Source organism: Lipotes vexillifer, unplaced genomic scaffold (assembly GCF_000442215.2).
Source record: "Lipotes vexillifer unplaced genomic scaffold, Lipotes_vexillifer_v1.1 scaffold712, whole genome shotgun sequence".
NCBI lineage: Eukaryota > Metazoa > Chordata > Mammalia > Artiodactyla > Lipotidae > Lipotes > Lipotes vexillifer.
The window spans coordinates 1049969-1063603 of NW_006775660.1; the positions used below are offsets into that span (position 1 = coordinate 1049969).

Genomic DNA, 13635 nt, shown 5'->3' on the forward strand with positions numbered 1-13635 from the left:
AAAAAAAAAGATTTCTCAGTTTTCCATGCTGTCATCACACAGAATGCCATTAATTAGCTGGTGGTTTCATGGCACTGCTGTTCCTCAAGGCCAGGTTTGGGACTAGCAGAGAAACGATGTCTAGGGCACTGAGGTTGTCTGCCCCACTAATTCAGACAAGCAAAGCTTGTCATTCAAATATTTCAATAATCGTCCGAACTCCTCATCTTGGGTTTTGAATATCTGGATCTACATGATTTTTATAAACTCTCTTAAGGAATACAAACTAAAGAGAGATTACTACTCAAACATAGATGTGGAAGATTATTTTCTTTTCATAAGGAGACTATGATAGCTTTGTTTCAACTTGGCTAGGCTATCGTACTCAGTTATTCAGTTAAACACTAATCTTGGCATTGATTTTGTAGATGTGGTTAACATCTATAATTAGCTGACTTTAAGGAGACAATCCTTGATAATGTGGGTGGACATCATCCAATCAACTGAAAAGCTTTATGAGCAAAACTGAGGTTTCCCTGAGGGAAAAAACATTCTGTCTCAAGACTGAAGAATCAGCTTCTGTCCCAGAGTTTGAAGCCCGCCCGACTGCCCTAAGGATTTCCAATTTGTGAGGCACCAAGATTTTCATAAGCGAATTCCTACCAGTTCCATTTCTCTGGAGAACACTGATATAGAGATCAAAGCTCAAACTTAACCGAAAAGAGTAGTTCTGATCTCCTATTTCTGACACTACACAGTGCTCTCTATTTAAATTCATTTATTAAACTTATTGAAGGAAAATGAAGATTAGAGTGCTGGTCAGTGACTGGGGCAGGGAATATGTGACAGGGGAGGTGGTTTCACACAAATTTTCCCTCCTTTACTTATTTAATGCAGCATAAATCTTGCATAAAATCACATTCTTTGATTTTAATCACAATTCATTAGTCCTGGGGTTATATCTCCTTTTGACTCACATTGTGGCATCAGATCTCTCAGTTAAACACATAGAGATACAGCTTATGTCTGAATAATTTAGATTAGATATAGTCTAAAAACATTTCCCCAGGGGCTGTTTTAAGCTACCCCGAGTAGACAAACTAGCACGCATAAGTCTACTGCTCTGCAGGCAAGTGACACACCATGCTGTATACTGTGTGTGTGTATTTGTATTTAAATTCTTCTCTTGTTCTCTGTTTTAGATACAATCTTAGTTTAATCTGTTAAATGTTAAACATTTATTGCACTGTGGCACTGAGACATTTATTTAATGCTGGGTTAAGCACCTGGTTATTTTTAGGTGAAAGGTAAAAAATAATTATTCTTCAGTTTTAGCATGCAGAAAAGGGTATATTTTTCATCAATTCCCCCTATTTATGTTCACTTTAACTGAGGTCTTTGGGGTTACTCTGCTGGAACAGATTTATTGTTTTTAGGCCAATTACAGATACTACACATTATAGCAATAACCACTTTGGAATAGTCATGTATTCTATAGAAGACTCTGGGACATGATTTAATTGGTTATCTGAGTACAACTCAAGATAGATCATGATTCTACAGAAGAATTTCATAGCTGTTCGCTCCCATGCAATCTGGAGGGTATTGCTTTCATGAATTTTAAAATATCCTTTCAGAGAAGCACAAAATTTAAAGTCATTTATTACAGACATTAAATGCTAATGAGAACATTTGAAAACAGTGGTCAGGCTACTCAGCCACCATGCACTTCATAATTTATAGGTATATTTTATTTCTTCAGGTTATAAAGGATGTGTTTGACATATTATCGGACCGACCTTGCTTCGTGGCAAATGCTATCTGAAAGTCTCTAGAACTAATTCCACTGCCAGCCATTCTTTTCAAGGACAGCTTGTTATTATTCTCTTGGAAACAATTAACAGACTGTCGTACAGAATAACATGTACTTTGTCCTGAAATTCTTTATTGAAAAAGGCCCAGAAAGCAAAGTGGTTTCAGACTTTGACCCTCGAGACTCTTAATTTCGGATAACTTTTTCTCTGTACTTAAATTTTAGAATCTTCAAATCTAATGAAAACACATTGGCTAGGAAAATTATTTTAAAAGAAAATTCAGAGCATATCTTACGTTAAAGCCGGGATTCAGCCTAAGCTGCTACATTATTTCCACTAATATGTACTTAGCCAGGCGTTTGACATGAGCATCAAATCATAAAAGATACATTTTTGTTTAATATCTGGGACTTATTAAGGTTGAAAATCAAACAGAAGCATTACGGATTCTCCTTTTTTTGTTTTTGTTCTTTTTTAGATCAACAAGGTTCGAAAGCAACAGGATTTTCTAGCTAAATATCCTAATCCAGCTTTATCAAATCCTTTTGCACCATTTTAGAATAAGATTTCATTTAGGTCACAAAATTCTGTTAAAGGAATTATTTACAAATGAATTTATTTCCTACCTAATCAAGCATACAGCTGAAGTAGGAATTGTGTACAGAAAATTATATATCCACAGTCTCCCTTTTCTAAAGCTTATAGTCTAAGGCAGGGGTCAGCAATCTTTTTCTGGAAGTGGCCAGACAGTATCTTTTGTTTAATGGGCTATATGTCTCTGTAGCAACTACTCAGCTCTGCCACTCTAGCACAAAACTAGTTATGGACAATGTGGAAAGGAATGCGTTTGACTGTTCCAATAAAACTTTATTTACAAAAACAGGCAGTGGACCAAATTTGTCCATGTGTCATAGTTTGCCAACCTTTGTCGTAAAGGAAGGTCATGGCAAGGTAAGTAGCATTGCTTCATTGGCCTCTGGAAAGAATTTGGCATAAAGACTCCAGGTGGTATCAGAACTAGACAGGGTATATTAAAGTAAGAGAGTATCAACCACGAAATGAGTTTTACATTTCTAGGATACTGATTATATTCTAAAGTTTTTCAAATACTATCAATAGTACTATACACAATTCATAGTTTATATAATACTTTCCCACATACCAGCTCTTATCGGGAAGATGATTGTGTCTATTGTATAGAAAAGATGAAGTGATTGTTGCTCAAAGCAATTAAGCCTGTTGTTTAACTGCACTAGACCCACATCTTCTGATTCCAAGTATTCCAGGTTTAAACTCTTGAAAGAACTCACAGTGTGCATTCTTTAAGAAATGAGAATGAATGGAAGAAATCTTGGAACATGAAAGCCAGGCAGGTGGCCCATTTTTAAAAAGGAGAAAATGTTTCTAGAAACTGCAAACAGGTAAATAAGATTTGTTACCCTTTTAGAACCGTGTTAGAAAAGTTATTCATGAGCACTTTGAAAGGAAATGAATAATTACTAGAAGCCAACATGGGATGACCAAAAATTAATCAATCTTAGTTAACCTTATTTCCTCTACGCTATAAGGTTATTAGAACAGTTCCATAGACATAGAGCATTTTGAGTTTAGCAAGACATTTAACAAAAAACTCTTGATGGAGGTAAGTTAGAGAAATATGACCTGGAAAATACCTCTGATAATTTATAGTTTTTCTTAAACTACTTTACTGAGGTATGATTGACATACAAAGAGCTTTACATATTTAATGTATACAACTTGATGAGTTTGGAGATGTGTACACCTGTGAACCCATCACCTCCATCATCACTATGCCATAATCCATCATCACTATGCCATAATCCATATCCATCATCTCCAGAAGTTTCCTCTTTATTTACTATTCTTATGTACAGAAAATTATTTATTATTATTTTGTGATAGGGACATTTACCGTAAGTTCTACTCTTTTAGTAAATTTTAAAGGATTCAACATGGCATTGTTACCTATAGGCTCTATGCTCTCCAGTAGATCTCTAGGATTTATTTATCTTGCATAACTGAAACTTTGTATGCTCTAATACCTCCCCGTTTCACCCTCCCCCCAGTTCCTGGCAACCACCAATTATAGTTTTTTGAATAGCAGAACCCACATAAATTCATAAATGGATTAATGTCACCATGCCATCGGACTCTATGAGTAACTGCATTTAATGTATGTGTATGTATATACAGAATTAAAATAAATACCAATAGATCATATGAATAACAAGAAAGTATGCCCATTAGATACATAAATTATAAATCTGGGAGAAATGAATCAGGATTCAAAAGGATCTTAGACTGAAAATAGACTGAAACCAGCAGATGAAATTTAATAGGTGTTAAGAGTTGAGTTTAGATTTTAGAAAATGAAAATGAAATACAAAAAAATGACACCTGATGACTCCCTGAAGGACATCAGGTATAGGTTACCAGGAAGGAGACTTTGATTCAATTTAAGGAAGACCCTTTAATAGTTATGGCTCTGCCATAATGGGGCAAACCATCTCACTTAGGGAGTGGTGGGAAGACAACGGGCTTCAGAGCTTTAGAGCAGTGCTCTAGAGCAGTGCTTCCCAACTTTAATGTGCCTATAAATCACCTGTTAAAAACTGTTAAAAAGCAATTCTTGATCCAGTCGGTCTGGGGTGGGACTTGAGATTCTGTATTTCTAACAAGTTCCAGAGATGCCATTATTGTGGTCCATGACTGTTCACAGGTGTGGCAAGGCTTTAAGGAATGGAATTAAGAGTCCTAAATACCTGGTTCCACCACTTAACTGCTGGGTGTCCTTGGAACTTATTTAATGTCTCAATCGAATCTAACCTGTTTAAATGGAGATAATAATACCTATATCTCACAGGACTCTTAGGAGGATTAAACAACATTTTATATGTTGACATGTAGTGAGCATTAAATAAATACACATTTCCTTTCGCCCTTCACTTCCTCATCGTCAGATATATTTGAACTGAGGTAGGATGATCCTCTTAGGAAATCTGAAACAGACTCCTGCATTTTGCATGTCTCTTATAGACAGTATGTTATAAACTGGAAAAGCTGAAGTTCAGTGGCTCTTTCCTATTCTTTCCTGGATTTAAAGTAGATGTATACATATTTGGTGTCTACCATTAACCACCACCTCCCTCAGTACCCACAAATTTGTTTTTGTGAAGGGGGTATTTGTGGGTGGGTCATACAGCAATGAGCCTTGGGTTTAACTAAAGGAGGAATTTTCTTCTCCCCAAAGGAGATAGCTGCTGCAAATCACATCTACTACCTACTCCTGCAGCATCATGGAGCTCTTCCAAATCTCCCAGAACACTATCCTGGGCATTACTACACTTTGCCCTACCCTAGAGAGCACTCTGCTTCCAGCTGAAATTGTCAGCTCTCCCAGAAGCAACTCTGAAGCCTGCAAACTCACCATTTTTCAGCTGGTGTTTAAGGACTGCTGTTGGGTTTGATGACTCCTTCATGTGCCCTATGTGAGGTGAGTCTTATGCTTTTCAGTTTTTAATCTGCTTATTGATAGTAGTTAAGCACTGTCTCTTTCAGTTAATGACAGCTCCTGCCCTTGGAACCAATAGAGCAAGAATTTCTTCTGCACTGTGTATGTGTTCACCTAAACTATAACTGTAGCATCGATGGGAGGGAACACTCTGGACACGGGTACGGGTGCGCACGTCAGCCAGTGCATGCACACAAACACACACACACACACACACACAGACACTATGACTTTCTCCCCACTCAGAGGGATCTGCACAAGGGACCATGGGTCAGGCTCCTTTCTGCTGGCTCATGCCTATCAGTTTAGGTTCATCGGTTCCTACCTGGCTTCTCTCTTCTTCAGGTCCTAGCTGCAGCTAAGATGCCCTGAGGGTCATTTAATTTAGGATATAATTCACCTGGTTGCTACAGTTTTAAGCCTGATATGCAGCCTGGACTCTCTTGCCAACTAAATGTACTTTTTTTTTTTTTTTTTTTTTTTTTTTTTCTTGGCGTTATGCGGGCCTCTCACTGTTGTGGCCTCTCCCATTTGCGGACCACAGGCTCCGGACGCGCAGGCTCAGCGGCCATGGCTCACGGGCCCAGCCGCTCCGCGGCATGTGGGATCCTCCCGAAACGGGGCACGAACCCGCGTCTCCTGCATCGGCAGGCGGACTCTCAAGCACTGCGCCACCAGGGAAGCCCTAAATGTACTTTTGAAGAGCCAATTTCTAGTTCTCTTTTGACATTTTAAAACTGAAAAATAGCCAATTCTATTTTAAAATAATTAGAGAACTGTGCAGTTTTATTCTTAAGTTGCTATCCAATCTAGGCTGCTCTATCCATGGGAACTTTTGACAAATACACCTTTATTCCTGTGTCCCCTTCTCTCTGCTCCCCTCCATCCCTGATTGGGCCAAGCAAAGTGCAGCTCATCTTCTGAGAATCCTTCATTTTCTGTCTGGAGAAGCTGGTCATGCTTATTTGGCCAGAAGTCAATAAAATGTATTTATCAGTATCTGGCTGATCTTCTGCAGTAGTACATTCTCTTCATGTATTCTTTCCCCAGTTGATTCAAACATGATTTTTCAGGCAAAAGGGAATAAAAAGTTCCCTGAGCTATGGAGCAGATCATTAGCTCAGTACATGAGTTCTGCTTTCACTCCAATTGTGGTTTGGTTATCACTGGAGAAATCTGGCTGCTCATCAGCAAAATGGGAGCAGAATCAACCACTGGTGTGTCCAGTAATTAAGGGACCTACCTCCCCTCCAAAACTGTTACTGCTTAAGCTAATAGCCAGGAAATTCTCTGGGCAAAATCATGTTCTGAATTACGCTCCAAAAATAAGTGTAGAAAATACACACTAAGATTAAAATGATTTACAATTTTAAAAAGCATACTTTACAGTTTAAATTCTGAGAGATATGGGCAGATGCCGGAGGATAAACATGTTTTGGCCAACTGGCTGTGGACCCTCTAAATGGCTTAAGAGCCTGCAAGTAACTCTGACAATTTCCAAAATAGCTTTTATGAGCCAGGGCAAAATAAACTCACTGAAACCACTATTTCAGTACATGAAACTACACAAAGATGTTTAGTGAAACTTGCACTCCAATAAGTACCGAAACCTTATAAATTAGAAACTGTTAGCCACAGGGCAGACAGACTGGATGAGGCATCCAAAGAAATCTAGGTCTGTTCTTAGAACTCCTTTGTACTCCTAAATTTTTGGTCAACAAGTTACAAAACTTTAGTGAATTATTTTACCTCTCTGAGTCTCCATTTCAATAAGTGAAGAGCACAGTTTTTGAAGGCATACTATCTGCCAGTCATTTTGCTGGCACTGGGGATAATACGAATAGATGATGCTTATTTTATTCAGGTTATGTGCCCAGCTATGTGCCAGGCTTTGTGAAGAACCTTTAATATAAATTATCTGATTTCATCCTCACAGAAACCCTATGGAGAGGATACTGTCACTGTTACTGGAAATAATACCGTTATGTGCTTGTTTGGGAGATGGGGAAATGAAACACCACAGCCTGTACTTCTAACCGTTATATTTAAGTGACTTCCTGTCTTCTAAGCCGAACACTGTCTCCTAAACTTTAATGTGCTTACAAATCACTTGGGGAGCATGTTAAAATGCAGTGTCTTTTTTTGTTCTTTTCTTTTGTACATGGACAAGAATGTTTATAACAGCTATATTCATAATATACAGATTGAGGCACAGTCGTGATGGAATATTATTCAGAAATATGAAATGATAAATTACCGATATGTACAACAATATAGATACATTTATATATTTAGATTCCACTGACGGGAAGTTCCAGACCAGGCAAATCTAATCTATGATGATCGAAGAGCATGATTTGCCTATGTGGGATGCAGATTGCTTGTACGGGGACACGAGAACACTGGGAGGGGGAAAATATTTAATATCTTGACTTTGGGGGCCTCATATGGGTATATTTCTTTAGACAGATCAAATTGTACATTCTAGTTATGTGCATTTCACTCTATATAAATTTTATGTCAATTTAAAAGTAAGTGGGGAACATGGTGCATTGTTTTTGTTTTTGTTTTTTTTTTGTGGTACGCGGGCCTCTCACTGCTGAGGCCTCTCCTGTGTGGAGCACAGGCTCCGGACGTGCAGGCTCAGCGGCCATGGCTCACGGGCCTAGCCGCTCCGTGGCATGTGGGATCCTCCCGGACCAGGACACGAACCCGTGTCCCCTGCATCGGCAGGCAGGCTCCCAACCACTGCGCCACCAGGGAAGCCTCAATGGTGCAGTTTTTAAAGACAAAAATATCTCCTTTTAAAATTTAAATTGTATTATTACTATCAGCCAAAAATATATCAAGCCTTAAATAAGCTTTTTTCTTTTATGCCACACTGCCAAATCAAAAGTATGGTGTTTTTGTTGTTAAAATATGCTCCATCTCCAGAGTAACCACACTTTAGTAAAATGTTGACCTTAAATTTCAAGTACTTTAAAAAAATACTGGAAATTCTAAGCAACCAAAAAAAAAAAGGTTACTGTGTGGGAGAATATGTTAATTAGCTTGACTGTAGTAATCCATTCATATATATAGTTATATATATGACTTGAATTGTTTATATATATATTACAGAACATCATATTGTACACCTTAAATATATACAGTACTATTTAAAATAATTTTTATAAGACTTAAGATAAAATGCAGTTTCTGATCAGGACATCTGATCAGTGAAGTCCAAGATTCTGCATTTCTGACAAACTCTTAGGTTCATGGGTCATAGTCTGAGTAGCAAGGTTCCAGTTCTGCAGTCCACTCCCTAGCTTGCAGATTAGAAATATTTGGATACCTGTTAAAAATTTCTAAGTCCAGGTCACAACTCATGACAATTAAATCAGAATTTCTGGGGCTGGAACTCAAGCATGGATTCATTTTTTTTAAAAGACCCCTAAGTAATTCCAATACACTGTTGCTCTCAAAATCAATTTAGTAGTCAACATGAATGTTAAAAATAATGGAATATAGTGCACTGCATTAGTAAACTAAGTACTCTGAAACTTTATATCAGTTTTTTTGTGTGTGTGTATATGTACGTCTGCATATGTGTGTGACTGTGTACTGAGTTCTTGGTGTAACATTGTATTGGTTATTGTGATCAAGGTAAAAAAAAAAAAAAATGAAAGCCACTCTGTACACTAAAAGGAATACAATTTCTTTTTCTTCCTCTCCCTCTTTCTTCCTCCCTCTCTATCCCCATATTTTAAAAGGATTTAAGGGAGATTTGAAATATCCATGCTTCATTAAGATAGTATCCTTGTCCACAAGAAGTTTAACATCTACTAGGGAGCCAGATATTTTACAATACAAAAGGGTAGGCGTTATATAGAATATATGATGAGATATCTTGGGAGTATATAAGGAAGGTGGCAAATTACTGTCTCAAGAATTCAGAGAAGGTGTCATAGTAGAACTGACATGTTGCTTGTGTCACTAATAGGAATCTGGCAAAGAGGAGGAATCTGGCAGAGGCGAGATTCCGAGGCGAGGCATTCTTTCTACCTGGTGCAAAGTCAAGGCATGGTCTGGGTTTCACTTGCAGGATTAGTGTAAATCGGGAGATGATGACTATTATGGAAATCTGTGTTGAGGTGAAGCATCCTGGGAGCTCTAGGGGAAGTATTTATAGGAAAGCTATATGCCGGAATGGCCAAGAGGAACGTGAGAAGCCAGAGCTCAGAGATGGAGAAGAAGAACCAAGAATTGGTTCTAAGGGAGGAAGATTAGGAGGGAACTAGAATAAGCATCATGGGGTCAGGAAGAAATGCAATCAGGAATTGGTGATGAAGAGAAGTATGAAACTGTTGACAAAACTGGTTTAGAATAAGTAGCAGGGAGACTTCCCTGGCAGTGCAGTGGTTAAGAATCCACCTGTCAATGCAGGGGACGTGGGTTCGAGCCCTGGTCTGGGAAGATCCCACATGCCACGGAGCCGCTTAAGCCCCTGTACCACAACTACTGAAGCCCAGGCACCTACAGTCCGTGCTCCGCAACAAGAGAAGCCACCGCGATGAAGAGAAGCTCCTGCTCGCCACAACTAGAGAAAGCCCACGCACAGCAACGAAGACCCAACACAGCCAAAAGTAAATAAATAAATTTTATAAAAATGAAAGGAGCAGGCACAATTCATGAACATCAGAGCTCATGTGGGTTTTATACCCAAGTAGACAGGTTTCATGAAAGGAAAGCTGAGAGAGTTCAATGTAGGTGGAATGAAATTACTGCCATATAAGGCTGCAATGGTACCTTGGGACTTTAGAGTGGAAGATACTGTATTCCAACCTAAGGAACTGTCTGTTTTATAAATCCTGAGAGATTTATATGAGGGAAGTGGCATGATTAGCTTTTTTAAAAAGATAAATCTGCAGGTAAAGTTAGGGTTTGACTGCAGCTTAGAATGGCTAGTGCATTGATTGAGGTAACAGACAATGAGGTCCTGAACCAAGCTAAGAAAGGAGCAGTTTTCTGAAGAGGAACTGTCAAAGCTTATTGAATATGGAGTTACGACAGAAGGAGAAGTTTTGGGAACCAATGTTTAGGTTCCAGTTTGAGAAATGGGGTCCACAATCATGCTATTAGGCTAGGTGGAGAATTCAGGAAGCAGAGAAGTTGTGGAGAGGGGCAGGATGAATGTACGGTGTTTGCAAGGTGGAGTGTCCAGTCAGCACCTAGTAGAAATATTGGGTCTAACGGAGGAGAAGCATATCAAGTAGACCAAGAAAGGATGAAGGGGCTGGAATAGACAATCTCTAAGACTTGAGGTCAAGCCTACCATATTTTACAGGCAGCATGACAGGGCGCGGTTAAAACAGCAGTGAGAAGTTTTAGCTTTCAAAAATTTGTATTTCTAAGTCATAAAGGGAACCTGCATAAATGACTAGTAACAAATTAAAGTAGTTCTCAAAAGTAACCTGAATGAACTTTCACCAATATATTTCCTAAGCCTATACGGCAGGATTGTAACGTAGACTACAGCTATATAGTTTCTTCCTATTAATCATACAGGCTAGAATAGTAATTTTGGTTTCACAGCAACCATTTAAACGTGTTATTTTATTTTTTACAGAGAATGTTTTTTGTGTGTGTGCGTGTGTGTGTGTGTGCATGCGTGACTGTTATGTTTTGTTATATAACATAGAAGCTAATCTATCTTAAGTAGAGTGACTACTAATTGACAATTTTGATAGATTCAGCATCAAAAAAGCATCAGTAATCTACAGTATTTTCACAGTTTGCAGATTTGAGGTGAGTTGTATAAAACATCTTGCTATCAGGATGTGCTCTAGACTTAACAAAGGTATCCAAATTATCATTTAGATAAAAGAAAGAAAATAAACTACTATAAATACTATCTTCCTTTCCTTAAAATAAATGTGCAAAATAAATCCAAGTGGCTCAATTTTCAGTGGGGGTTTATTGTCCTAAATGAATGAAGCCACTAAATAAACAGAAGAGGAAACAGTGCCAGGACTGTAAATCCAGCAATGCTTTGTTCATTTCATGAGATGGATAATTTCAGTGGGAATCCTTCTACCATGAGACAGACAAATTCAGTACATAAATTTAACATTACAATGTAATAACAGGCTACACGAAAAATAATGTTTAAATAATAAAATCATGCCTTGCTCCAACTTTAATCCATTATTCATATTTTCCCATTAAACATCAATATAAACAGAATAATGTTAATTCAAAATTAATTATGTACTGTTTAAGTTCTTTGTGATAATACATACATCTCTCTTTTTAATGCTTTCTCTTTTCCCAGGTTCCATGTTTTAATACTCTGGAAATATTTGTCATTCTCTCTATGTTTTATTAGTGTGTTGTAAATATTTCAATTATGCATCATTCTTACCACACTGTACACTTGTGTTTCCCTCACTAGACTGTGAACTTCCAGGGGCGAAGATTCTGTGCCATTATTGCTTAATTAACCAATAGAACAGGCACAGTACCTTGGAGATAGAATTTTAAGAGAAAGAATTTTATATATTCTAAGAAAGGAGGGGGGCATCAAAATCGTCATCAAGGAAAAAATAGGAACATTGTCAGGTGTTCTCATCCTAGTTTCATTATTTAGCATGATTTGTACTTTGATTTCCATATGAGGGCCATAATCTTTTCAATGCCTAGGAACTCCAAAGTTGTTAATTCTGTCCTGTGTTTCTTATTCATTTTCATATCAGAGTCTAATACTATAAGGAGCCAATAATGTTTGTTGGATGAATAAACTTCACATTTGGAAATACCTTTTGCCTAAGGCATAAGATCTTAGGACAAGTTTGGAAACACTTAGCAAATACAGTCTTTCTCTTTTTAACTTAGTGTGCACTGAAATCTTGCCACAATGCCATCAATCAGCTAAACAACCAAGCAGGCAGCCCACCAAACAACCAACCAACCAACCAACTAACCAACCAACCAACATGTATTTATTGAGCCTCTATTATGTGCTCAGTACCATGCTAAGCATTAGAAGGAGTATAAGGCATGGTTCCTCTGATTAAGGAACTTACACTCTTTGGTTATATGGTAATCAAACTTAAAAGGTTGAATTGAATTTAATGAAGTTCTTTTGGTACTTTAATTACTGAGACCAATGAATGGATATTTTGTTCCAAATACTGCATTATAGTAAACAAGGCTCTGGGATAATATTTCTGCATGCGATATATGTATTTTCAACTATTCTAGCTCATTTTTAAAGAAGGCAGTCACCCATTTTATCTGTTGAATATCTTTTGTCAAAGATAAAATAATAACCCTCATTTTACTTTGCCTTTCTACCTATACCTCTCTATTCCCTCTCTCTGACTTTTAGTTTTTGTACAATACTTTAATATTGATGTAAGTCCAGTTGATCATGCTATTTAATAATGCAACAATTGCTCAGGGATGGTATCCATGCTGCTGGTTAGAGAAAGTATCAGAAAGATCATGTTGATAAATCTGACTTTGTTATTTCTTTTCCCAGCTGCTTCCACTTTTAATCTGTAAGTCCTTGTGTACTTTGACTATAATCATAAGATCGACTAGACCATGTGAATACGTCCCTATATGTGCCTCTATTTGTCTCTTAGGCCAATGTAGGGAAGAAAACTATAAATTTGGTGTCAATATTCACCCGTTGAAGGCAAGATAGCCTCTATCCAAGTTAAGAGAATCTCACATGACCACTGAAGGTGTGAGGTCTTATTCAACTTCTTTAGCATCATGTCACATGGTTGATCACAATCTCCCTCAAGAAATTCCTTCACTTGGTTTCCAGGACACCACATTCTCCTGGTTTTCAGTCTTACTGATTGTTCCTTCTAGTGTCCTCATCCGTACGCTTTTTCTGCAACTGTTTCTCTCCTCTGTTATGCTTATTTCATAGATGATCTCATCCAATCTTCTGTATTTCAACATCACCCATATGTCAATTACTCTCCCTCAAATCTATAACTCCAGGCACAATCTCTCCTAAAAACTTCAGGCTCAATTATTTACTCAATACCAGAAGGTCCCGTAAGTCACCTCAAACTTAATATGTATAAAACTGCTTATCCCTGAGTCTTCAATTCTCAGTAATTGAAACCACCATCCAGGACAAAAACTTCAGAGCCATCTTTGATCTCTCCTCCTTTCTCACTCTCAAGGTCCAAAAATCTATCCAGTCATGGCTACCTCCAAAATACGTACTTAACCTACCCTCCTCTCACCACCACCACTGCTACTACGCTAGTCCCAGGAATCATAATCTCTTTTCCGGACTACGCT

General features: G+C 37.9%; 1 protein-coding gene across 1 annotated transcript in view; it reads right to left on the bottom strand.

Annotated features, from left to right (window-relative positions):
- MAGI2 (membrane associated guanylate kinase, WW and PDZ domain containing 2) overlaps nucleotides 1–13635 on the bottom strand; it is a 353905-nt gene that overhangs the window by 269944 nt on the left and 70326 nt on the right. The window lies entirely within an intron of this gene.